This window comes from Elephas maximus, chromosome 7 (genome assembly GCF_024166365.1).
Source record: "Elephas maximus indicus isolate mEleMax1 chromosome 7, mEleMax1 primary haplotype, whole genome shotgun sequence".
NCBI classification, from domain to species: Eukaryota; Metazoa; Chordata; class Mammalia; order Proboscidea; family Elephantidae; genus Elephas; species Elephas maximus.
Window position 1 is genome coordinate 10511329 of NC_064825.1, and position 26017 is coordinate 10537345.

General features: G+C 40.7%; 1 protein-coding gene across 1 annotated transcript in view; it reads right to left on the bottom strand.

Moving 5' to 3' along the window:
• Window positions 1-26017, bottom strand: part of DDX10 (DEAD-box helicase 10) — a 714899-nt gene that overhangs the window by 296840 nt on the left and 392042 nt on the right. The window contains exon 18 of the transcript XR_007518135.1: window positions 1471-2110. The gene's annotated coding sequence lies outside the window, so the exon portion shown is untranslated. The remainder of the gene's footprint in view (window positions 1-1470; window positions 2111-26017) is intronic.

Below are 26017 nucleotides of genomic sequence, written 5' to 3' on the forward strand. Positions count from 1 at the left end.
GTTGTCACAAACTATGTATTTAATAGACATACAAAATACTTACTGAATATTGGACACATTTTTCATTGTTTCCCTCCCCTCCCCCTCAAATACACTCTCCATTCTCCTTCAGGCCACCTACCTACCCCTCCCAGGCTAATTTATAAATAGGAAATAATATCTGGATGCAAATATATCCCAGAGGCCTGAAAAGCTCTGAAGACAAGGTCAGACACATTTATTTCTTGCCCCTTCTGAAATACCTGATTCCTACTTATTTCCACTTCTTCAATGTCTACGTAACTCAGATTCCTCCTTCAAGGTCAGTGAAAGCTTTGCTCACCTTTTACCATTCCTCAGGGAAAGCCTCCCTCCTATGTCTGACAGCCTTCCCCCAGAACAACTCCCACCTGGTTCTAAAGGGTTTTATCTGAAAAGATAATACCACAGCCCAATACTCCAAATGCTTTATTTATCAACATAGGTCCAAGAGGACATATTTGGACCCTGTACTCAGAGTTCCTTATTGTCAGATAAGGAAGACATTATTACATAAGTAGCTACATGTGTTATGAGAGTTATAAGTACAAGAGGGTATGGAAGTGTACGGCATGGGGGTGCTACTTCTTTGGGGGGGGGGGCAGAGAAGTCCCTGTGCTGAAGTGATGTTTACTCAGAGAACTTGAAGGATGAGAATGAGTTGTCTAGGAAATGAGCAAAGGAAAGAGTGTTCTAGGTAGGGAGAACAGCATGTGCAAAGGCCCTGAAGTGGGAGACAAAGTTTCTTTAGACTCAAGAGCCAAAACAACCAGTATAACTGGGAGAATGCTGAAGCAATGGGGCTGTTGACTTTGGCAGGGGCCATATTGCAGAGGGCATTGTGAATCAAGAGAAAGGTTTTAAACCTTATGCAAAGAACAGTGAAAAGCCTCTAAAGGGTTAAAAGCAGGGAAATGATGTGTTTTTATTTGGTCTTAGAAGGTCCCTATGGCTGTGCGGTAGAAAATAGATTGGAGGTAGGACAAGAATAGAGAAGATAAGTGAGGAGGCTTCTGCAGAAGTCCAGGTAAAAGCCCGTGGAGTCCTCCTCACAGGAATGTCACATTAACTTGAATTCTGATACTCTTTCCTGAGTGTGGAGAAAGGGGTAATGCTAGTACACTGGGAGTTATGAACAGAAGTGCTTAGCCCTCCTGCATACCATCCACCTCATACATTGAGAACCATCACCTGATGTATCAGGTAGGAAACACTGTTTGAAAGATGCCAGCAGTGGTTATGCTTCCATTTCTTTTATACCTTCTCTCAGTCCTCATTGTGACCACACTCAGCTCTTTGCCTGCCTGTGACAGAGATGGCTAGTGGTTCACTAAGACCCTCTCTGTCCTTTTTGCATGGAAGTAGAACTGAAGCCAGGCATGGGGCTGCCCAGCCACACTGCATTTGTCAGCTTCCCTTGCAGTTAGGTGAAGTCGCAGATGGAGTTCTCACCACTGGGATGTATAGGAACATGGGTCCCTTCTGGCCTGCTGTCTTTACAGTGTGGCAGCCTCCTCCATACTCTCTTCCCAGATGTGGCTGCGACTCGGCCTCAGCCATGCAGACAAGGCACTGGAGAATGGGGAGCCTTGAGATGGAAGGAACCTGGTCCACCAGGAAGTGAAGCAGCTCCAGCCCCTGTCCAAGAATGCTTACCTTGAAGGTGAGAGAGAAATAAATTATTTTGTTATTTATACCACTGAATTTGGGGTCTTTTGTGTGAGTGTGTGTTTGTGGTAAATATATATGTGATAAAACATTTGCCATTTCAGCAATCTTCACAGGTACAGCTCAGTGACATTAATTATCTTCATCATGTTGTTCAACCATCAGCCTTACCCATTCCCAAATTATGCCATCACCCCTAACGAAAGCCCAGTGTCTTTGGGGTCTTTTTGTAACAGCAACTTATCTTATCCTCATGCCCTGATCCTCTCTCCTTTCTTCCCAAATCTTCTAACCCAGGAACTCTCCATTTTTCCTGTTGCCTCTTCGTTCATTCTCAGTACAAGAAGTGTCACAAAGTTTCTTGCTTTTCACAAAGAGTCAGTAGGCAGTTTTCATTTCTTTCTTTTTTTAAATATAATAAATTCTGAAGAAAATCATAAAACACAGACAAAAAGAAGAAAACAATTCATAACCTTATCAAATATGCATTTAACTTAATGCTTTATTCTGCATTATTTGTGGCTTCTTTTAACACAACAATATCATGAACATCTTTTCACATCAGGAAACATTTTTACAACAGAATTTTTAAGGGATGTATAATATTTCATTGAATCTAATTTATACATCCACTCTTCAATTGGTGAGTACTTAGATTGATTGCTTTCAGGTTTTTGTATGTTATAAACTAGGCTGAAATGAAGATCCTTCCAGATCCTTTATTATTTCCTTAGTACAAATTACTGAAAGTAGAGTTGCTGGGTAAAGGAGATGCATAATTCACAGCTTTTGATATATATTGTCTACTTGTCCCCAAGAAGCAGAAAACCAATCTACGTGGGCTGGTTTTCTAATTATCGTTACACTGTACTGTACTGTGCTGTGTATTTGGGGGAAAAATCCTGGGCCCCATACGTCCCTCACTGCACTTAAAATCATAGCATTTCCTTGGACAGGTGCCAAACCTTTTTCCTTCTGGTGCCCAGGCAGCAATTCCACTAAAGCAGCTGGCTGTCCCTGACAGAGAATAAAGATTTGTAAAACAGGAAAAGCCCATCATTTCTGTTATTTTTTAAATGCAGCTTCTTGAGACTCTCTGAGCAGGGCTAATTTCCATTTTCTGAGAACTCAGTAACTCTCTTTGACACAGAGAAAAAAATCTAATCAAAATAAAAATTTCTTAGGGGCCTTATTGGGGGACAGCCCCAGCAAGGAAAGACCCTCACTGTGTGTCCTGACAGATAATCCGAAGAACTGACACATAGCCCTTTCCGGATTCATACATTTATTCAGGGAAACTTACATGGGCAAGCAGCTGCTCTTTCCAGTGGCAGCCGGCTGGAGTGTTTTCCGCGCAGAGCCAAAGAGGCAGAGAAAGTTAAAGGGGAACAAAAACAAAAGATGGATGCAGCTGTTTTTATAAGTCCCAAGAGTTAAGCATAATCAAACTCGAGTGAGGACGGCTCCTTCTCATGTGCTCAAGGCCAATGGGAGTTGTTATTCTGGGGTCCAAGGCTGAAAGAGTTGTTGTCCTAAGACCCGGGCCAGTTCTCATCAGCTTGGAGCCAGTGGGACCGTTTCCAGGGCCATAGCCAAGGGCCTGCCTTGACCATAGCGTGGCCATGATGAAATCTTGTCTCCCTACAGTTCTCCTCTCAAATGTCTGCAAAGATTTAATGGCAGAAGCAGAAGCAAGGTCTTAAACCATGTCAGTAGCTTAACTGCATAGTGCACCCATGCATTTGCCTTACATGGAGCAATGAAACAGTTGTGTCCATCCAAATAAATACAGGAGCACCCTTGGATGACATCATTTGTTTGCATTTCTTTTTTCTAAACTTGCTCTCACAGTCACAAATTTGGATAAAAACAACTCTATCCAGTTCCCTACAATGTTAAAGTGTGTTGGTTGCCATTATGGCGATGCCATGTGTCATGGATTGAATTGTGTCCCCCCCAAATATATGTCAGCTTGGTTAGGACATGATTACCAGCATTGTGTGATTGTCCTCCATTTTGTGCTTTTCGTATGTGTTATAAATCATAATCTCTGCCTGTGGTTAAAGAGGATTAGGGTAGGATGTAACACCCTTGCTCAGGTCACATCCCTGATCCAATGTAAAGGGAGTTTCCCTGGGGTGTGGCCTGCATCACTTTTTATCTTACAAGAGATAAAAGGAAGAGAAGCAAGCAGAGAGTTGGGGACCTCATACCACCAAGAAAGCAGTGCCAGGAGCAGAGCGCATCCTTTGGACCCAGGGCTTCTGCATGCAGAAGCTCCTAGTCCAGGGAAGATTGATGACAAGGGCCTCCCTCTGGAGTCGAAAGAGAGAGAAAGCCTTCCCCTGGAGCTGATGCCCTGAATTTGGAGTTGTAGCCTACTAGACCGTGAGAAAATAAATTTCTCTTTGTTAAAACCATCCACTTGTGGTATTTCTGTTATAGCAGCACTAAATAACTAAGACACCGTGTGTGCAGAATAGAACTGCACTCCATAGGGTTTTTAAGGCAGATCTCCATCCTGTCTTCCGAGGCTTCTCTGGGTGAGTTCGAACAATGCTAATGAAAAAAACAAACAAACTTGTTGCCACTGAGTCGATTACAACTCATAGCGACCTATAGGCCAGAGTAGAAGTGCCGCATAGGATTTCCAAGGCTGTATATCTTTACAGAAACAGACTGCCACATCTTTCTCCCATGGAGGGGCTGGTGAGTTTGAATCACCAACCTTTCGGTTAACAGCTGAGCACTTAACCACTGGGTAACCAGGGCTCCTTAATAATGCTAATAGCTCTCCTTATTTAGAACACATTAGTGAAGATTTTCTATGTTCACATTTTTTCTTTAAACAGCCTAAAAGTGAAATCATTCTGAAGCCCAGAGATCACGTTTTTGAGTATTAAGTTTACTCTTGAATCTTCTTATTCTTTTCCTAGTCACCTTTTAATGCCGGACCCACAGAGCCCTAATAGTTCCTCCAAATTCCTTAGCCTCCCCAGAAGCCAACCTTAAGGTCTGATGGTGGCTGTATTTGGAAGGAAGGCCAAAATAAGCTGGCAACATGGAATGTTCTTTCCTCACTGGGCCTCATTCTTTGCCTGTAAATTGAAGGCATCTGGGTCTCTTTTGGGCTTGTGTGTTGAAAGAGATTGCAGTGACCCTGTGGACTCAACAAGACAGCCATATTCAAGCTGCCTCAATAATGATTGTTTACCTTTTTCATCTGGGGGCACAGTCTATTGAAAACAGACACGATACAGTTAAGACCCACCAATTGTCGTAGGGCTCAGAGAAGTCACACTGGGGGCAACAATTCTAATATGCTTAGATCAGAAGAAACAAAATGAAAATTTGGTTCCCATAGTGTAGGACTTTAGACAAGATGCAATACTGTCGAGTGGATGGGGGATGTAACTGTTGTTACATCTCTCTACCTGTAGCTTGTGCTGCTCGTGGTTCCTCACAATCCCAGTTTAGACCTGACCCACTACTCAAGTCTCTCTGCCAGAAACTTCTGGCTTTGGCAACCACTTCCAGCTATATTGCCACAATTCTCTGTGGTTTCTAATTTAAATTCTCTTGCAAGGGACTCAAGATGATCCAGCTCTCTCTCTTCTTTTTTTCCTCTCTCTCTTTCATATTAGGCCAAGTGAGAGTTTGCCAGCCTTAGGCTGGGTTGCAGCTGTGATCTGGTCAACCAGGGCCAGGAAGTGTGAGAGAGTATAGGGCCAACTCTTCTGCAGAGGAGGAAGCATGGGGGCTCCCATAATTTAGAAGGGACTTTTTGTGAGGATGGTAGACAGCTTGGGTGACACAAATGCTTAGGTGCTCCAGTGTCAACGAAAAGGTTGGTGATTTAAACCCCCTGAGAGGCACCTCACAAGAAAGGGTCGGCGATCTGCTTCTAAAATTTCACAGCCTTGAAAAAACCCTACAGAACGCAGTTCAACTATACACACATGGAGTCACCATGAGTTAGAATTGACTGGATGGCAGCTAGTTATTCTGGTGTTTGTTTGTTTGTTTGTTTGTTTGTTTGTTTGTTTGTTTGTGAGGGTGGTACTTGTGGTACCAGAAAGACCTCCACATGTGGATTGATAATCTGACAAGGAGGAGCGGTTAAAAAAAACTTGATAACCCAGGCAGCCATGCTGAAGCCTGAACCACCCCCACACAAGCTCTGGTTGTCAGGTGTGGGAGGCCTGAAGAAAGAGGAGATAGAGATGGAGATGGGTTTTAAGGAAACATGAGCCTTCCCTGAGTGAGAAATTTCTATCTTGAGCCTTTGAAGCCTTAAAAGTGCCTGGACTATTTTCACCATGAATTTCTATTCATCAGAAAAGCCAGGAAGCAAGAACAGGCTCCCCACAGGGAACCTCCAGACACAAAGGGATCCCTCCTCTCACCTGTCCGCTTCTCCATTCTCCAGAACATCTGGAGGTGTGTGCAGAGGAGGAAGAGGGCGAATTCGAATGACTCACCTGAAGAAGCTGGTTGGCAAGGCTTATGTGCAGGTGGCAGGCAGTGGTGTCACTAAAGTTGGTGTCACCAAGTGTGGTAACTCATGATGTCACTCCCCCTATGCTAATTACCACAATATTGTAGCTAAAACACCAGAAAATTTGATAAAAACCGGCAACTATAAAAACACCAGCAGCAACAAAATCAACAGTGTGCACTTCTAGCACGTGCAGACAAAACCACATGATTTGAAGCATCATTGTAATTGAGTAATAATGATAGCTCTGACTGGACCACATGAGAAGGTTCAAAAAGTAAATTAGCATAGAGTTTTAGGCTTCTAGGTATATTGATACATGTAAGCTCAGCTTACAAAACAAATTTTTTTGTTATAACTAACTCCGGGAGATATTTTCACAGAAAATAATGAATTTCTGCTGAAACACTGCACACAAAAATTTTATAAACAGAGATAAACAGGGCGGGGCCAAGATGGTGGAGTAGTCAGATCCTTCTGATCCCTCTTATAACAAAGACCCCAAAAAACAAGTGAAATGATTATATTTATGACAGGCTAGGAGCCCTGAACATCAAAGTAAAGTTAGAAAACAGACTGAACAGCAGGGGGAGGGAGAGACAGTTCAGAAGTGGAGAGGAATTTCTGGACCTGAATTGCCAGGAACCCTCAGGCACCAGTCCCAGGAGCAGGCTAGTTGAAGCGTTCAGCTGCAGTTTCCTCAGGGAGAAACAGCCAGCCACACAGCCTACTCATACCTCTAGAAACAGAGAATAATGACGCTCGCAGCAAAAGCTAAATATTTGGGTATATTTTACTGCGCCCCTAGCCCCCAAGGTGGCTTCAGTGGCTGTTGATTTCCCTGGGCCTGAGATAGGCTCTGCTGAGTGCTCTGAACCATTCTGCTGGCCTTGGAGAAGGAATAAATTCACAACTGGCGGAAAAGATAATCTGCCAGATCCACTAAACTGGGGAGCTCAGGATAGAAATGGCTCCTGTCCAGGCATAAACGGTCCATGGACTTTGAATACCTTTCCCCCTGCATGGACCTGAGTGGGCCTATTTCAGGAGAACAGGCCCTGGTTTGTGGACTGCAACTGTTTCAGCTGTGCGGTGGAGAGGTGGGTGTTTGATATTTGACACTGCTTTGCCTATTAAACAGGGTCCTCATCTACCCACATCAGGGGCCTAAGGACTGGTGGCTCCACTCAGGTCACCCTGCTACCCATGACAGGGATCCAAGGAAAACTGATACCTCCCACTCCTTACAACCAAAAGCACTGGGTGGCCATGGCTGTCTGCAGAACCCACCCACCTGTGCACTCTAGGGAAAAGGGATGTGCTTTCCTCACAGACACTCAAGGGATGGTTGTCGGCCCCCAGCCTTGTTCCGAGCATGACCCCCTGATGCACCAGATACCGGTACCTACACCAATCACCACCGCACCTCTAAGACTCTAGGACAGAGCCTGTACCACACACGTGATGACCAACTACCTGGACACCTGAGCTGAATCCATACAAGAAAAGTGAATGGACTCCTAGGCTCATATACTTGATAACAGCTCTAGCGACCTGGTGACAGGATGTTAGTGCTTCAAAGGTGAAAATAATCAAGCTAGCTCACTCAAGCAATCTATTTAGGCACATCAAAACAAAACAAAGCAAGAAGCTAGGATACAGTAAGCAAACATAAAATAATACAATAACTTATAGATGGCTCAAAGACAACAGTCAATATCAAATCACATAAAGAAGCATACCATGATCGTTTCAAAAAGCTATCAAAAGAAAGAATCAAGAGATCTTTGGATGAAGGTTCTTTCCTGGAAATGCTGGATGCAGAATATAAAAGATTAACACACGGAACTCTTCAAGACATCAGGAAGATCAGGAAGGAGATCAGGCAATACACAGAACAAGCCAAGGAACACACAGGTGAAGCACTTGAATAAATTAAAAAGGTTATTCAAGAACATAATGAAAAATTTAATAAGCTGCAAGAATCCATAGAGAGACGGCAATCAGAAATTCAGAAGATTAAGGATAAAATTACAGAATTAGAAAACTTAGGAGAAAGTCAGAGCAGCAGAATTGAGCAAGTGGAAAGCAGAATTGGTGAAACTGAAGATAAACCACTTGGCACCAATATATCTGGAGAAAAATCAGATAAAAGAATTAAAAAAAAATGAAAAAACCATAAGAATCATGTGGGAATCTATCAAGAGAAATAACCTATGAGTTATTGGAGTACCAGAACAGGGAGGGATAACAGAAAATACAGACAGAACTGTTGAAGATTTGTTGGCAGAAAACTTCCCTGATATCGTGAAAGGTGAGAAGATATCTATCCAAAATACGCATCAAACTCCACATAAGGTAGATGTTAAAAGAAAGTCACCAAGACATATTATAATCAAACTTGCCAAAACCAAAGATAAAGAGAGAAGTTTAAGAGCAGCTACGGATAAACGAAAACTCACCTACAAAGGAGGGTCAATAAGAATAAGCTTGGACTACTCGGCAGAAACCATGCAGGCAGGAAGGCAATGGGATGACTTATATAAAGAAATGAAGAAAAAAAACTGCCAGCAAAGAATCATATATTGAGCAAAACTGTCTCTCAAATATGAAGGCGAAATTAGGACATTTCCAGACAGACAGAAGTTTACAGAATTCATAAAAACCAAAAGAAAACTACAAGAAGAACTAAAGGGAGTTCTCTGGTTAGAAAATCAATAATATCAGACATCAACCCAAGACCAGAACACTGGACAGGGCAATCAGATGTCAACCCAGATAGAGAAATCACAAAAGTAAATCAAGATAAAAAAATGCTCACAACAGGAAACAGCGATGTTATTATGTAAAAGAAGAAAACATTAAAACGATAAAGAGGGACTAAGAAATGTAGTCATAGATCTTTCATATGGAGAGGAAGACAAGGTGATATAAAGCAATAAAAGTTAGGATTGAACTCAGAAAAATATCGGGGTAACCAAAAAGGAAACTAACAATCCTACTCATCAGAATAAAATACCAGAAAAAAAGAGACGCAGCAGAACCGAAATCAACAACAATGAATAAGAGGAAAAGACAATATATAAACCACTCAGCACAAAAAATTAAGTGGGAAAAAGAAACTATCAACGACACACAAAAAAAGACTTCAAAGTGACGGCACTAAACTTATACCTATCCATAATTACGCTGAATGTAAATGGACTAAATGCACCAATAAAGAGACATACAGTGGCAGAATGGATAAAAAAACACGATCTGTCTATATGCTGCCTACAAGAGACACATCTTAGACTTAGAGACACAAACAAACTAAAACTCAAAGGATGGGAAAAATATATCCAGCAAACACCAATCAAAAAGAGCAGGAGTACCAATATTAATTTCCAACAAAATAGACTTTAAAGTTAAATCCACCACAAGGGATAAGGAAGGACAGTATATAATGATTAAAGGGACAATATACCAAGAAGATATAACCATATTAAATATTTATGCACCCAAAGACAGGGCTACAAGATACATAAAACAAACTCTATCAGCATTGAAAAGTGAGATAGACAGCACCACAATAATAGTAGGAGACTTCAACACACCACTTCTGGTGAAGGACAGGACATCCAGAAAGAAGCTCAATAAAGACACAGAAGATCTAAATGCAACAATCAACCAACTTGACCTCATAGACATATACAGAACACTCCACCCAACAGCAGCCAATTATACTTTCTTTTCTAGTGCACATGGAACATTCTCTAGAATAGACCACATATTAGGGCATAAAGCAAGCCTGAGCAGAATCCAAAACACTGAAATATTACAAAGCATCTTCTCTGACCATAAGGCCATAAAAGTGGAAATCAATAGCAGAAAAAGCAGGGAAAAGAAATCAAACACTTGGAAACTGAACAATACCCTGCTCAAAAAGACTGGATTATAGAAGACATTAAGAATGGAATAAAGAAATTCACAGAATCCAATGAGAATGAAAACACTTCCTATCAGAACTTTTGGGACACAGCTAAAGCAGTGCTCAGAGGTCAATTTATAGCAATAAATGCACACATCCAAAAAGAAGAAAGGACCCAAATCAAAGAATTATCCCTACAACTTGAACAAATAGAAGGAGAGCAACAAAAGAAACTCTCAGGCACCAGAAAAAAGCAAATAATAACAATTAGAGCAGAATTAAATGAAATAGAAAACATAAAAACAATTGAAAGAGTTAACAAGACCAAAAGCTGGTTCTTTGAAAAAATCAACGAAATTGATAAACCATTGGCCAAAATGACTAAAGAAAAACAGGAGAGGAAGCAAATAACCCATATAAGAAATGAGATGGGAAATATTACAACAAACCATTGGCCAAAATGACAAAAGAAAAACAGAAGAAGAAGCAGATTATCCAAATAAGAAATAAGATGGGAGATATTACAACATACTCAACTGAAATTAAAAGAATCACATCACATCACTACGAAATATTATACTCTAACAAATTTGAAAACCTAGAAGAAATGGATGAATTTCTAGAAACACACTACCCACCTAAACTAACAGAAAGAGACGTAGAACAACTAAATAAACCCATAACAAAATAAGAGATTGAAAAGGTAATTTAAAAACTCCCAACAAAAAAAAGCCCTGGCCTGGACGTCTTCACTGCAGAGTTCTACCAAACTTCCAGAAAAGAGTTAACACCACTACTAAAAACCCAAACCCAGTGCCGTCGAGTCGATTCCAACTCATAGCGACCCTATGAGACAGAGTGGAACTGCCCCATAGAGTTTCCAAGGAGTGCCTGGCAGATTTGAACTGCCAACCTTTTGTTTAGCAGCTGTAGCACTTAACCACTATGCCACCAGGGTTTCCACACCACTACTAGTAAAGGTATTTCAGAGCATAGAGAAGGACGGAATACTCCCAAACTCACTCTATGAAGCCAGCATATCCCTGATACCAAAACCAGGTAACGACACCACAAAAAAAGAAAATCACAGACCTATAGGGTCACTATGAGTTGGAATCGACTAGATGGCAGCGAGTTTGGCCTTTGGTTTTATACCTCTCATGAACTTAGATGCAAAAATCCTCAACAAAATTCTAGCCAATAGGATTCAACAGCATATCAAAAAATAATTCACCATGACCAAGTGGGATTCATACCAGGTGTGCAGGGATGGTTCAACATTAGAAAAACAATTAATGTAATCCATCATATAAATAAATAAAAAGACAAGAACCGCATGATTTTATCAATCGATGCAGAAAAGGCATTTGACAAAGTTGAACACCCATTCATGATAAAAACTCTCAGCAAAATAGGAATAGAAGGAAAATTCCTCAACATAATACAGGACATTTATACAAAGCCAACAGCCAACATCACCCTAAATGGAGAGAGCCTGAAAGCATTCCCCTTGAGAACGGGAACCAGACAAGGATGCCCTTTATCACTACTCTTATTCAACATTGTGTTGGAAGTCCTAACGAGCACATTTAGGCTAGATAAAGAAATAAAGGACATCCAGATTGGTAAGGAAGAAGTAAAAGTATCTCTATTTGCAGATAACATGATCCTATACACAGAAAACCCTAAAGAATCCTCAAGAAAACTACTGAAACTAATAGAAGAGTTCAGCAGAATATCAGGATAGAAGATAAACACACAAAAATCGGTTGGATTCCTCTACATCAACAAAAAGAACATCAAAGAGGAAATCACAAAATCAATACCATTTACAGTAGCCCCCCAAAAGATAAAATACTTAGGAATAAATCTTACCAGAGAGGTAAAAATTTTTATAAACAGTGATTTTGGTGTCACCCCCTCTGACAGTGTAACGCGCTGTGGTCCACACCGTCCGCGTCCTCTAGTGATGCCACTGGTGGCAGGCATCAGGGCCTCTGGAATTTTAGTCCCCACCGGAGTGCTTGCTCTTGGAGAAGCAACCTCGATACCAATCCCCATTCCTCACTCACCACTTTGTGACTTCTTTGCCAGAGAGGCAGCTTCCTCCTCCCTCTAATGGTTAGGGATGAGCTGGCCTGCCCATTCGCTTACCTGGGTTTTTCAAACAACATGCTGGCTGCAGAGCTAAGGAGTCAGTCAGAAACTGGCTCGAAGTCCTTCTGGAGTAGTGTGGCTGTCAGAGACTTTCCTCAGCACACAGTGAGGGAGGTGGAGCTGCAGTCAGTTCTGAGGTTCAAGGCACAGGGCCATGTGGCTGTCTGCTACGCACAGAAGACACCTTCAGGCCATCCTCCCACTGAAGAGTGTACAACCAGGTATGGTTCATGCCCTCAGCAAGGAGAGCCCATTTCCCACCAGGGGGAGAGAGGGGCTGCTTCTCCACCATTAAAGCCTTACAACGGTGAACGAAGCCCTGCGAACATTGACCTCTGGGCCCCACAGCTCAGTGACCTGTGTGGAGACCTTCCTTTTCCAAAGCGGTCAGCCAGCCACTCAGATATTTAGCTGTGGCAGTGCAGCATCAAGGTAAGGGTTAAGAGGCCAAACTTTGCAGTTAGATACAAGTTCAAATCCTGACTGTGTGAAGTGAAACAAATCACTTAACCTCTCAGTCTGTTGCCTTATCTGAGGAATAGGAATGATAAAACCTTCCTCTCAGAGTTGTGTGAGGAGCCCTGGTGGTGTGGTGGTTAAGCACTCAGCTGTTAAATGAAAGGTCCACAGTTTGAACCCACTAGCACTCCATAGGAGAAGGACGTGGCAGTCTGCTTTCATAAAGGTTATAGCCTTGGAAACCCTATGGGGCAGTTCTATTCCGCTCTATAGGGTCGCCACGAATTGGAATCGACTAGACAGCAATGGTCTTGGGTTTTTTTTTTTTTTTTCTCAAAGTTGTGGCTGGATTAAAGGAGATAATGCATGCAAATATCCTAGCATAGTCCTTCGCAGGCATATAGTTAGATGGAATAAGTAGTTTTCATTCATCCATTCGATCACACAGATATGTTTTAGACACTACTATGTGGCAGACACTAGGCCAGGTGTTAGAATATGGAGAAAACAGACAAGTAACAATTTCAATATAGCATTACTAGCAAATATAAGCACTGAGTGTGGTGCAAATGGAGACCCTGGATGGTGAAAAGGTTAATGTGCTTGGCAGCTAACCAAAAGGTTGAGGGTTTGAGTCTATTCAGTGGCACCTTGGAAGAAAGGCTTACAAGATCTACTTCTGAAAAATCAGCCATTGAAAACTCTATGGAGCACAATTGTACTCTGAAACACATGTGGTTGCCATGAGTTGGAGTCGCTCCACACAACTGGTTTTTGGTTTGGTTGTGCAAATGCTTAGAAAAAACTTCTAACCCATATTGGGGAAGGAAATCAAGGAAAACATCCCAGATGACAAAGCAGCAGGGTAGAGTCTTGAGGCTGAATGGGAGTTAACGTGGCAAAGAACAAGTGAGGACTGGTGGGAGAAAGGAGTGTTCTTGGCAAGGACAGCAGTGTGTTCAAAAGCCCAAAGGACTAGTGAGCCTCCTGCGTGAGAACTTACGTGATGGCCCACGCTGGCAGCTGTTTCCCCCCACTGGAGCCAGCTGCTCTCTCAGGAAGCTGAAGACCATTGACGTGTCTATGCATATGATTTCTGGTATAAACACACATGTAATGCATTTAGGTTCAAATGCTTCCAATCTGGTGGCTCACAGAGGAAGTATTTGCTGACAGCGAACACCTGTAGCCTAGAGGAACCCAGTGCTGGTGATGGGGATGCAGTTTCAAATTTAATGACATTTTTACTTACTCATGGATTTCTGTTAAGCCCTGGGGCCTTTGGAGCCAGGCTAATTTGTACACAGCAGAGATGAGCAGGTCTGTTTGTACCAAAGCAGGAGATAATAAATAGATGGGGCTGAAAATTCTAATTGGATAAAGGTAGTTCAACTGGAGAAAAAATAAAAACAAAAGCTGCTATGAATTACCCAGCTTAACACGCGTGGGGTGATGCATCCAGCTGGAGTAGGCAATCCAATCACTCAGAATAACTGACAGACTGATGTTTCAATGACTCATCTTGGCAACAGCAGGGTCAAGACTAGAGGTTAAGCGATGTTTTTTAATTTAATACACCATCTGTGAGAAATGCAAGGTTTTCAGTTCAGCTTCTTAGGCCTCCCTATATAAATACTTCTACATTAAGGTAGAGCACATCTCTAATTAAAATCTAAATTGCATTCAAGACATTTACATCCAAAGAACACCATTCTGCTCAACGAAGACCTAGACCATTGAATTGTGAGTTAAGATTTGGAAACTAACCCTTCCCTCCCCTGAGCACCAGTTTCCATTTTCACCTGGGTGCGAGTAACCTTGTGATGAATATCACTAGCCTCATTTCCTCGGCAGATACAACTCATACTTCATAAAAATAGTTAGAAATCTTCCAAATGACTTATTCCATTAGGAGCATAACAATAGCTTAAAAACACACTGGATTTTTAGATAAAGTTTTTACACGTCAGAGAATGGGGTAAAGAAGTGCACCATGTAGCCAATTAAATCTACACATAAAATACTAACTATACGGCTCTATTGTCCACCCCAGCAGTTCTCAACCCTGGATGCTCATGAAAATTCCTTGGAAAAGATTAAAGGATGCTAAGGACACATGAGGAGCTCTGGTGGCACAGTGGTTAAAGCACTAAGCAGCTAACCAAAAGGTTGGCGGTTCAGTCCCATAGTTCCCGAATTGCAATTGTTTTAAGCCCTTAGGAAGATGTGGTAGTCTGTTTCCCTAAAGATTACAGCCTTGGAAACCCTATGGGGCAGTTCTATGCTGTCCTATAGGGTCACTATGAGTTGGAATCGACTCAATGGCAATAGGTTTTATTTTGTTTTTGTTCAAAGTTTACACAAGAAATTTAACAATTTCTAACAACATATTGTTCAATGACATTGGTTATATTCTTTACATTCTTGTTATTTCCATTTTGATTGTTCTGTTCCAATTAATCTAGCTTCCCTGTCCCCCCAGCCTTCTCATTTTTGGTCTAGGGTAAATGATAACCATTTGGTTTGGTTTTGGTTTTAAGGGCACATGACAACTAAAAGCAATAATCATTCTGGGTTGCAATTGATAAAATGCGAATAAAGTCAGTAGATTATTGAACAGTATTGTAGCGATGTTAACATCCTGACTTTGATAACTGCACTGAGGTGATGTGATAAGATGTTAACATTTGTGAAAGCTGGGGGAAGGGAATTTTTGCATCTTTTTTGTAAGTCTGAAATTATTTCAAAATTAAAAGTTAAAAAAAAAAAACCAAAAAAATAAAGCAATTAAAAAACATTACCCTGGAAGCCTTTAAAAAATACCAATGACTGACTGGGCCCCATCTCAGGGGAATTAAGTAGAATCTCTAGGTATGGGGCCTCAGCTTAGTGTTTTTAATGCCCCTCCGATGATTTTAACGTGTAGCTGGGACTGAGAACCACTGTTCTAGGGAGGCTAAGGGTAGGTGAATTGATTCTGATTCAAAATTTATCACAACCAGCCCTATCACTCAGGCAGGTCTTTTAATCTCCACTAAGCCTCAGTGGCCTTATCTGTAAAATGGAGATACATGGCTTTCCATGAGAATATTGATAGTGCAAGGGTAGAGAGTGCAGATAGAGAAGGCATTATAAAGTTGCAAGAACTCTACAATGCAAAGTGTTGATGAGTCCTTTCAAGAGGCATCAACACTTTTTTAGAGCCTGGGTACCTTTAGCATACAATGACATGCTATAAATTAGCGAGGGGTGTCCTTGTGATCAAAAAGTGAGCAATTTCATTATAACTGAGGCTTCCTTTCCTTCAGCTGTCTCTGATTCTTTAGCTTTCCCTGCATCTCTGTAGTGACTAATAGAAAAGTTCTTTTCATTATGTTGTTGTTATGTACTCTGGAATTGATTCCGATTCATAGCATAGGTAGAGATCTCCATTTATCCTTTTGGTGATGCAAGGTAGAAAAGGAAGAACCTAGGTGGGGCCTGGGAATTTGCATTTCTAACCAGCTCCCAGGTAAAGATGATGCTGCTGGTTACTGGACCACACCTTGATAACCACTAATCGACAATATTCTTCTTAAAATGGTTGTCTAATAAAATCCATGAAGACTCAGTTCATGTACTCTGGGTCTCTGGAGATTGTTTATACTGGGTTGGTCAAACTCAGCATAAGGACTTGAAGAATAATGGTCAGGTATTTTGTAGGATGTCCCTCAGTTGGGATTTGTCATGTTTTTCTCATGATTAGACTGCAGTTATGGGCTTGGGGCAGGAAGACCACAGAGGTGAAATACCATTCTCATCACATCATATCAAGGGTACATACTATCAGCATGAGTTATCAATACAGTTGTTAACCCTGGTTACCTGAAGGAGTTAGTGTTTGTCAGGTTTCTCCACTGTAAATTTACTCTTTTTTTTCTTTCTCTCCTTTCCATACTGTACTCTTTGGAAGAAACTCACTACGCCAGCCCACATTTGAGGAGTGGGAAGTTATGCTCCACCTCCTTTAGGGGAGCATATCTACATAATTTTTTTCTTTAATCTACATAAATTGGAGCCCTGGTAGTGCTGTGGTTAAGAGCTCCGCTCCTAACCAAAAATTGGGCAGTTTGAATCCACCAGCCACTCCTTGGAAACCCCATAGGGAAGTTCTACTCTGTCCTATAGGGTCGCTATGAGTTGGGATCAACTTCACAGCAATACAGATTTGGTTTTGGCTTTTTGCTTATCTACATAAATTATTTAGAATTCTTCTGCACAGAAGATTTGTCTGTTCTCTCTCATTTATTTATTCAATCATTTATTTATATCAGTATGGGCTTGTGGATATTTATTTTATATGCTTTCATAAGGTAAAAGATAAATAAAAATATTAATTTATTTTGTTGTTCAAATTATTCCAGCTTTGGCCATCGGGAGCTCTTTCAGTTGTCTCCTGGGTCCCTTTGACATACCCCATCATTATGTATATGGCGTGTTTTTTTGTGTGTTTATTTTAGTGCTTCCTTACTTGCTGGCACTATGAGATGCTCTAGGCTCATCTTGTGTATTACTTACCCAGTTCTAGAAGCAGACATTTCTCAAGGAGTCTTGCTTCCTCTTATTGGAGAATGGTATTATAAACCAAGATCTGGGTGCTAGGTGTGCGCACTGGGGTGAGCTCTGGGTTGCCACTTCGGTGTGTTCAGTGAAATTTTAATAAGCCATTAAAATTATATTGTAGAAGGATATTTAATGTCATATGAAGGTGTCCACTAAATAACAACAGAAAAAGTCTTACAAAATAGTATGATCACATAGATACCTTCGTCTATATAGAAGAACATGCACTAAACTGGTTGTCTCTGGGATAGGTAATTTTTATTTGCTTCCTTTTGCATAACTAAAGTTTTTAAAGTTTCTACAACATTTATTCATTAAAAATACGAAAAGAAAATGAGCTTCGAAAGCCCTTCTATGTGACTGACCCAATGTCGGAGAGGTAGTTCTAGAGAAAGCTGAAATTAGATTCTGAAGTCAGAAGCCTTCCAGCCCAGCTTTGCCCCCACAGTACCAGGTGTCACCCCACCACAGCCCCAGCATGGAGCACTAAGGCTGTACTGACAGCAGCCTGGAGAGCAGATACAAATCAAGAAGGTGCTGTTTTGCCCTGAATGAGAAGAGTTGGATTAAGGCCGTTGGTACCACATATCGCTGAAGATTGGTACAACTCCCTTCTCCCCCAAAAAAGAAAAAAAAAAATTGTACTAAGGGAGACACTTTACATGTCACTTTATATCTTTCAGGGAGTTCTCCCTATTGCAATAGTCTCTCCCCTTGCAAAAATCCTTTTGAACGAAGTGTCTCCTCACTTAGAAAAAAAAAAAATACTACTAAATTGTGAAATACAAAGTATATGTACGTTGAAATACAAATAAAGTCTTTCTGGTGTTTTTTTAACTGCAAAATGCTAGAGGAGTCCACTGAATGTAAATCTTACTCATTTTCTTAAACTCTTGTTCCTTGGCTATATAAGCATAACGTGATCCAGCACTGGTTGGGGGTACAAGGCCAGGAAGTGCCTTTCCCCCAATTCTGCCAGTCATGCTCCTCTGCCTCCTATAGAAGTCAGGCGCAGGAGGCAGCACCTCCCACCTTCAGAGAAAAGCTCTGAACACCAAGGCCTTAGGTAGCCAGACTTTTGGAGGCTGCACAGTAATCTGGGGGAGCTGGAGCTAATCCAGTTTTCATCAAATTCAGATAGAAAGACTCTAGAGATCCTTCTCCAGGATCCATAACCATGGGCTTCTTCTATTTTTTTTTTAATTAATTTATTATGCTTTAGATGAAGGTTTACAGAGCAAATTAGTTTCTCATTAAACAATTAATACACATATTGTTTTGTGACATTAGTTGCCAACACCACAACATGTCAACACTCTCCCCTTCTCTACCTTGGGTTCCCCATTAACAACTTTCCTGTTCCCTCCCGCCTTCTAGTCCTTGCCCCTGGGCTGGTGTGCCCATTTTGTCTTGTTTTGTTTTTAGGGATACTGACTGGTTTAAAGTCAGGAAAGGTGTGTGTCAGGGTTGTATTCTTTCACCATACCTATCCAATCTGTATGTTAAGCAAATAATACGAGAAGCTGTTCTATATGAAGAAGAACGGGGCATCAGGACTGGAGGAAGACTCAACAACCTGCATTATGCAGATGACACAACCTTACTTGCTGAAAGTGAAGAGGACTGAAGCACTTACTAACGAAGATCAAAGACCACGGCCTTCAGTATGGATTGCACCTCAACATAAAGAAAACAAAATCCTCACAACTGGACCAACGAGCAACGTCATGATAAACGGAGAAAAGATTGAAGTTGTCAAGGATTTCATTTTACTTGGATCCACAATCAACAGCCATGGAAGCAGCAGTCAAGAAATCAAAAGACGAACTGCATTGGGTAAATCTGCTCCAAAGGACCTCTTTAAAGTGTTGAAGAGCAAAGATGTCACCTTGAAGACTAAGGTGCGCCTGACCCGAGCCATGGTATTTTCAATCACATCATATGCATGTTAAAGCTAGACAATGAATAAGGAAGACCGAAGAAGAATTGACGCCTTTGAATTGTGGTGTTGGCGAACAATATTGAATATACCATGGACTGCCAAAAGAACGAAGAAATCTGTCTTAGAAGAAGTACAGCCAGAATGCTCCTTAGAAGCAAGGATGGCGAGACTGCGTCTTACATACTTTGGACACGTTGTCAGGAGGGATCAGTCCCTGGAGAAGGACATCATGCTTGGCAGAGTACAGGGTCAGCAGAAAAGAGGAAGACCCTCAATGAGGTGGATTGAAACAGTGGCTGCAACAATGAGCTCAAGCATAACAATGATTGTAAGGATGGCGCAGGACCGTGCAGTGTTTCGTTCTGTTGTGCATAGGGTCGCTATGAGTCGGAACCAACTTGACAGCACCTAACAACAACAATAACGCACCCATATTCACTGCAGCAGTGTTCACAAAAGCAAAAGGATGGAAACAACCTAGGTGCCCATCAACGGATGAATGGATAAACAAATTATGGTATGTTCCCATGATGGAATACTACACAACAATGAAGAACAACGATGAATCCGTGAAACATCTCATAAGATGAACGAATCTGGAAGGCACTATGCTGAGTGAAATTAGTCTCAAAAGGACAAATACCGTATGAGACCACTATTATAAGAACTCAAAAAAAGGTTTAAACACAGAAAAAACATGCTTTGATGGTTACAACGGTGGGGAGGGAGAGAGAGTGGTATCCACTAACTAGATAGTAGACAAGAATTATCTTAGGTGAAGGGAAGGACAACACACAATACAGGGGAAGTCAGCACAACTGGACTAAACCAAAAGCTAAGAAGTTTCCTGAATACAACCAAACACTTCGAGGGTAGCAGGTGGGGGAGGTCTGGGGGTCATGGTTTCAGGGGATGTCTAGGTCAATTGGCATAACAAAGTTTATTTAGAAAATGTTCTGCATCCCACTTTGGTGAGTGGCGTCTGGAGTCTTAAAAGCTAGCAAGCAGCCATCTAAGATGCATCAATTTGTCCCAACCCACCTGGAGCAAAGGAGAATGAAGAACACCAAAGACACAAGGGAAATAGAAGCCCAAGAAACAGAAAGGGCTGCATAAACCAGAGACTCCATCAGCCTGAGACCAGAAGAACTACATGGTGCCCAGCTACCACCAGTGGCCGCCCTGACAGAGAACACAACAAAGAGTCCCTGATGGAGCAGGAGAAAAGTAGCATGGAGAACTCAAATTCTAGTAAAAAGACAGGACTTAATGGTCTGACTGAGATCGAAGGAACCCCAGAAGACATGTCCTCTGGACTCTATGTTAGTCCAAAAATAAAATCATTCCTGAAGCCAACTCTTCAGACAAAGATTAGACTGGAGTATAAGACATAAAATGATACTGACGAGGATTGTGATTCTCGGTTAAGGTAGACACGAGTCTAAGTGCGGATTTCCTGTTTTGAGGCAAGATATGAAGGCAGAGGGGAACGGACATGGGAAGTATAGGGTGGAGAGGAGAGTGTGCTGTCACATTATAGGGAGAGCAACTAGGGTCATATAACAATGTGTGTATAAATTTTTGTAGGAGAAACTGACTTGAATTTTAAAAGTTCACTTAAAGCACAGTAAAAAAAAAAAGAAGAAAAAAATAACATGCAGTGTAACAATGCAAAAAAGTTTTTCACTTAAAAATAATTTATAAAGTGGTTTCATCCTTCTTTGCATTAAGAAGAAACTCATGGATCTTCTAAAAATTAAACACTTATGCTCATCAAAAGACTTTACCAAAAGTGTAAAAAGAAAACTTACAGACTGGGAAAAATTTTTTTGGCTATAACAAATCCGTCAAAGGTCTAATCTCTAAAATCTATAGAAATGTTCAACACTTCTACAACAAAAAGACAAAGAATCCAATTTAAAAATGGGCGAAGGATATGAACATACCTTTCACCAAAGAAGGCATTCAGGCAGCTAACAAATGAGGAAATGCTCTTGATCCCTAGCCATTTGACAAATGCAAATCAAAACTGCAATGAGATACCATCTCACCTTGACATTACAAGCATGAATCAAAAAAATAGAAAATGAGAAATGTTGGAGAGGCTGCTGGTGAGATGTGGCATTTGCTTAAAAAACTAGAAATAGGAATATTGTATGATTTAGCTATCCCACTCCTAGGAATATATACTAGAGAAATAAGAGTCATCACACGAATAGACATATGTACACCCATGTTCATTGCAGCATTATTCATAATAGCAAAAAGATGGAAATGACCTAAATATCCATCATCAGATAAATGGATTAACAATCTATGGTACATACACAATGGAATACTACACAACGATAAAGAACAATGATGACTCTTCGAAACATCTCACCACATGCATGAATCTGGAGGGCATTTTTCTGAGTGAAATACGTCAATCACAAAAGGACAAATACTGTTTGAGACCACTATTATAAAAATTGATAAAAAAGTTTACACACAGAAGGAAGCAATCTTTGATGGTTACAAGAGAGGAGAGGGGTGGGGAGGGAAAAACACTAACTATAAAATAGAGAAGTGGTAACTTTGGTGAAGGGTAAGACAGTACACAATACTGGGGATATCAGGACAACTTAACCAAGGCAGGGTCATGGAAGCTCCACAAATACATCCATATTCCCTGAGGGACTGAATTACTGGGCTGAGGGCTGGGGACCATGGTCTCAAGGGACATCTACCTCAATTGGCATAACATAGTTTATAAAGAAAATATTCTATATCCAACTATGGTGAGTAGTGTCTGGGATCTTAAAAGCTTGTGATCACCCATGTAAGATACTCCACTGGTCCTATCCTGTCTGGAGCAAGGGAGAATGAAGAAAACCAAAGACACAAGGGAAAGATTAGTCCAAAGGACTAAGGGACCACAACTACCACAGCCTCCACCAGACTGAGCCCAGCACAACTAGATGATGCCCAGCTACCACTACTGACTGCTCTGACAGGGATCACAATAAGGGATCCCAGACTGAGCTAGAGAAAAACGTAGAACAAAATCCTAACTCACAAAAAAAGCCCACACTCCTCTATTTCTATTCGAGTCCATTCGGCCAGCTTCTAACCCTCTCTACCCTCTCATTTCCCCTTCAGACAGGACATGCCAACATAGTCTCATGTGTCTACTTGATCCAAGAAGAGTATTCTTCACCAGTATCATTTTCTCTCCCATTGTCTAGTCCAATTGCTGTCTGAAAAGTCAGCTTTAGGAATGGTTCCTGTCTTGTCTCTGCCCGTTTTTTAATTAGGTTGTCTTTTTATTGTTGAGGTTTTGCAGTATCTTGTAGGTTTTAGAGATTAGATGCTGATCAGATTTGCTGTAGCCAAAATTTTTTTCCCAGTCTGTAGGTTGTCTTTTTACCCTTTTGGTGAAGTCTTTGGATGAGCATAAGTGTTTGATTTTTAGGAGCTCACAGGTATCTAGTTTCTCTTCTGGTGTTTGTGCATTGTTAGTCATGTTTTATATACTGTTTATACCATGTATCAGGGCTCCTAGCATTGTCCCTAGTATTGTCCCTATTTTTTCTTCCATGATCTTTATCGTTTTAGATTTCATATTTTGGTCTTTGATCCATTTTGAGTTAGTTTTCGTGCATGGTGTGAGGTATGGGTCTTCTTTCATTTTTTTTTTTTTTTTTGCGGATAGATTTCGACTTATGCCAGCACCATTTGTTAAAGAGACTCTCTTTTCCCCAATTAACCGACTTTGGGCTTTTGTCAAATATCAGCTTCTCATAAGTGGATGAATTTACATCTGGATTCTTCAATTCTGTCCCACTGGTCTATGTATCTGTTGTACCTGTACCAGTACCAGGCTTTCTACTGTGGCAGTATAATAGGTTCTAAAATCAGGTAGTGTGAAGCCTCCCACTTTGTTGTTCTTCTTCAGTAATGCTTTACTTATTTGGGGCCTCTTCCCTTTCCATATGAAGTTGGTGATTTGTTTCTCCATCTCATTAAAAAATGCATTGGAATTTGGATTGTGACTACAGATCACTTTCAGTAGAACAGACATTTTCACAATGTTGAGTCTTCCTATCTATGAGCAAGGTATGTTTTTCCACTTATGTAGGTCTCTTTTGGTTTCTTGCAGTAGTGTCTTGTAGTTTTCTTTGTACAGGTGTTTTATGTCTCTGGTTAGATTTATTCCTAAGTATTTTAGCTTCTTGGGGCCTATTGTAAAATGGTATTGATTCAATTTTCTCTTCGATGTTCTTTTTGTTGGTGTAGAGGAATCCAACTGATTTTTGTGTGTTTATCTTGTATCCTGATGCTTTGCTGAACTCTTCTATTAGTTTCAGTAGTTTTCTTGTAGATTCTTTAGGGTTTTCTGATATAAGATCATATCGTCTGCAAATAGAGATACTTTTACTACTTCCTCACCAATTTGGATGCCCTTTATTTCTTTTTCTAGCCTAATTGCTCTGGCTAGTATCTACAGCACAATGTTGATTAAGAGTGGTGTAATGGATTGAATTGTGTCCCCCAAAAATGTGTGTCAACTTGGTTAGGCCATGTGTGGTTGTCCTCCATTTTGTGATTTTCCTCTGTGTTGTGGATCATAATCTCTGCCTGTGGTTAAAAGGATTAGGGTGGCGTTGTAACAACACCCTTACCCAGGTCTCATCCCTGATCCAATGTAAAGGGAATTTCCCTGGGGTGTGGCCTGCATCACCTTTTATCTCTCAAGAGATAAAAGGAAAGGGAAGCAAGCAGAGAGTTGGGGACCTCATACCACCAAGAAAGCAGTGCCGGGAGCAGAGTGCGTCCTTTGGTCCTGGGGCCCCTGTGCCTGAGCTGCTTCTTGACCAGGGGAAGGTTGAGTACAAGGGCCTTCCTTCAGAGCCTACATAGACAGAGAGCCTTCCCCTGGACTCGACGCCCTGAATTTGGACTTGTAACCAACTAGATTGTGAGAAAATAAATTTCTCTTTGTTAAAGGCATCCACTTGTGATATTTCTATTACAGCAGCACTAGATGACTAAAAGAATTGGTGATAAAGGGCATCCTTGTCTGGTTCCTGTTCTCAAGGAGAATGCTTTCAGACTCCATTTAGGATGATGTTGGATGTTGGCTTTGTATAAATGCCGTTTATTATGTTGACGAATTTTCCTTCTATTCCTATTTTGCTGAGAGTTTTTATCATGAATGGGTGTTGGACTTTGTCAAGTTCCTTTTCTACATCAATTGAAAAGATCATGTGGTTCTTGTCTTTTGTTTTATTTATATGATGGATTACATTGATTGTTTTTCTAATGTTGAACGATCCCTGCATATCTGGTATGAATCCCACTTGGTCATGGTAAATTATTTTTTTTTGATTTGTTGAATTCTATTGGCTAGAATTTGGTGAGAAATTTTGCATATAAGTTCATGAGCAGTATTGGTCTGTAATTTTCTCTTTTTGTGGTATCTTTACCTGATTTTGGTGTCAAGGATATGCTGGCTTCATAGAATGAGTCTGGGAGTATTCCATCCCTTTTCTATGCTCTGAAATACATTTAGTAGTGGTGATGTTAACTCTTCTCTGAAAGTTTGGTACAATTCTCCAATGAAGCTATCAGGACAAGGGCTTTTTTTTGGTTGGGAGTTTTTTAGTTACCTTTTCAGTCTCTTCTTTTGTTACGGGTTTATTTAGTTGTTCTACCTCTGTTTGTGTTAGTTTAGGTAGGTGGTGTGTTTCTAGAAATTTGTCCATTTCCTCCAGGTTTTCAAATTTGTTAGAGTACAATTTTTCATAGTATTCTGATATGATTCTTTTAATTTCAGCTGGATCTATTGTGATATCGCCCATCTCATTTCTTATTCCAGTTATTTGCTTCCTCTCCTGTTTTTCTTTTGACACTTTGGCCAATGGTTTATTGATTTTGTTAATCTTTTCAAAGAACTAGTTTTTGGTCTTATTAACTCTTTCAGTTGTTTTTCTATTCTCTATTTCATTTAATTTTGCTCTAATTTTTATTATTTGCTTTCTTCTGGTGCCCTAAGGCTGCTTTTGCTGCTCTATTTGTTCGAGTTGTAGGGTTACTGCTTTGATTTTGGCCCTTTCTTCGTTTTGGATGTGTGCATTTATTGCTATAAATTGACCTCTGAGCACTGCTTTTGCTGTGTCCCAAAAGTTCTGGTAGGATGTATTTTCATTGTCATTTGATTCTGTGAATTTCTTTATTCTGTCCTTAAATTCTATAACCCAGTAGTTTTAGATCAAGGTGCTATTCAGTTTCTTTGTGTTTGATTTTTTTTCCTTGCTTTTTCTGTTATTAATTTCAGCATTTATAGCTTTATGGTCAGAAAAGATGCTTTGTAAGATTTTGATGCTTTGGATTCTGTTAAGCCTTGCTTTATGGCCTAATACGTGGTCTATTCTGGAGAATGTTCCATGTGAGTTGGAAAAGAAAGTATACTAGGTTGCTGTAAGGTGGAATGTTCTGTATATGTCTGTGAGGTCAGGTTGGTTGATTGTGGCATTTAGATCTTCCACGTCTTTATCTTCTTTCTGGTTGTTCTGTCCTTCACCGAAAGCAGTGTGTTGAAGTCTCCTACTATTATTGTGGAACTGTCTATCTCTGTTTTCAATGCTGATAGAGTTTGTTTCATGTATTTTGGAGCCCTGTTGTTGGGTGTGTATTTATTATACTTATGTCCTCCTGGTGTATTGACCCTTTAATCATTATATAGTGTCCTTCCTTATCCTCTGTGGTGGATTTTACTTTA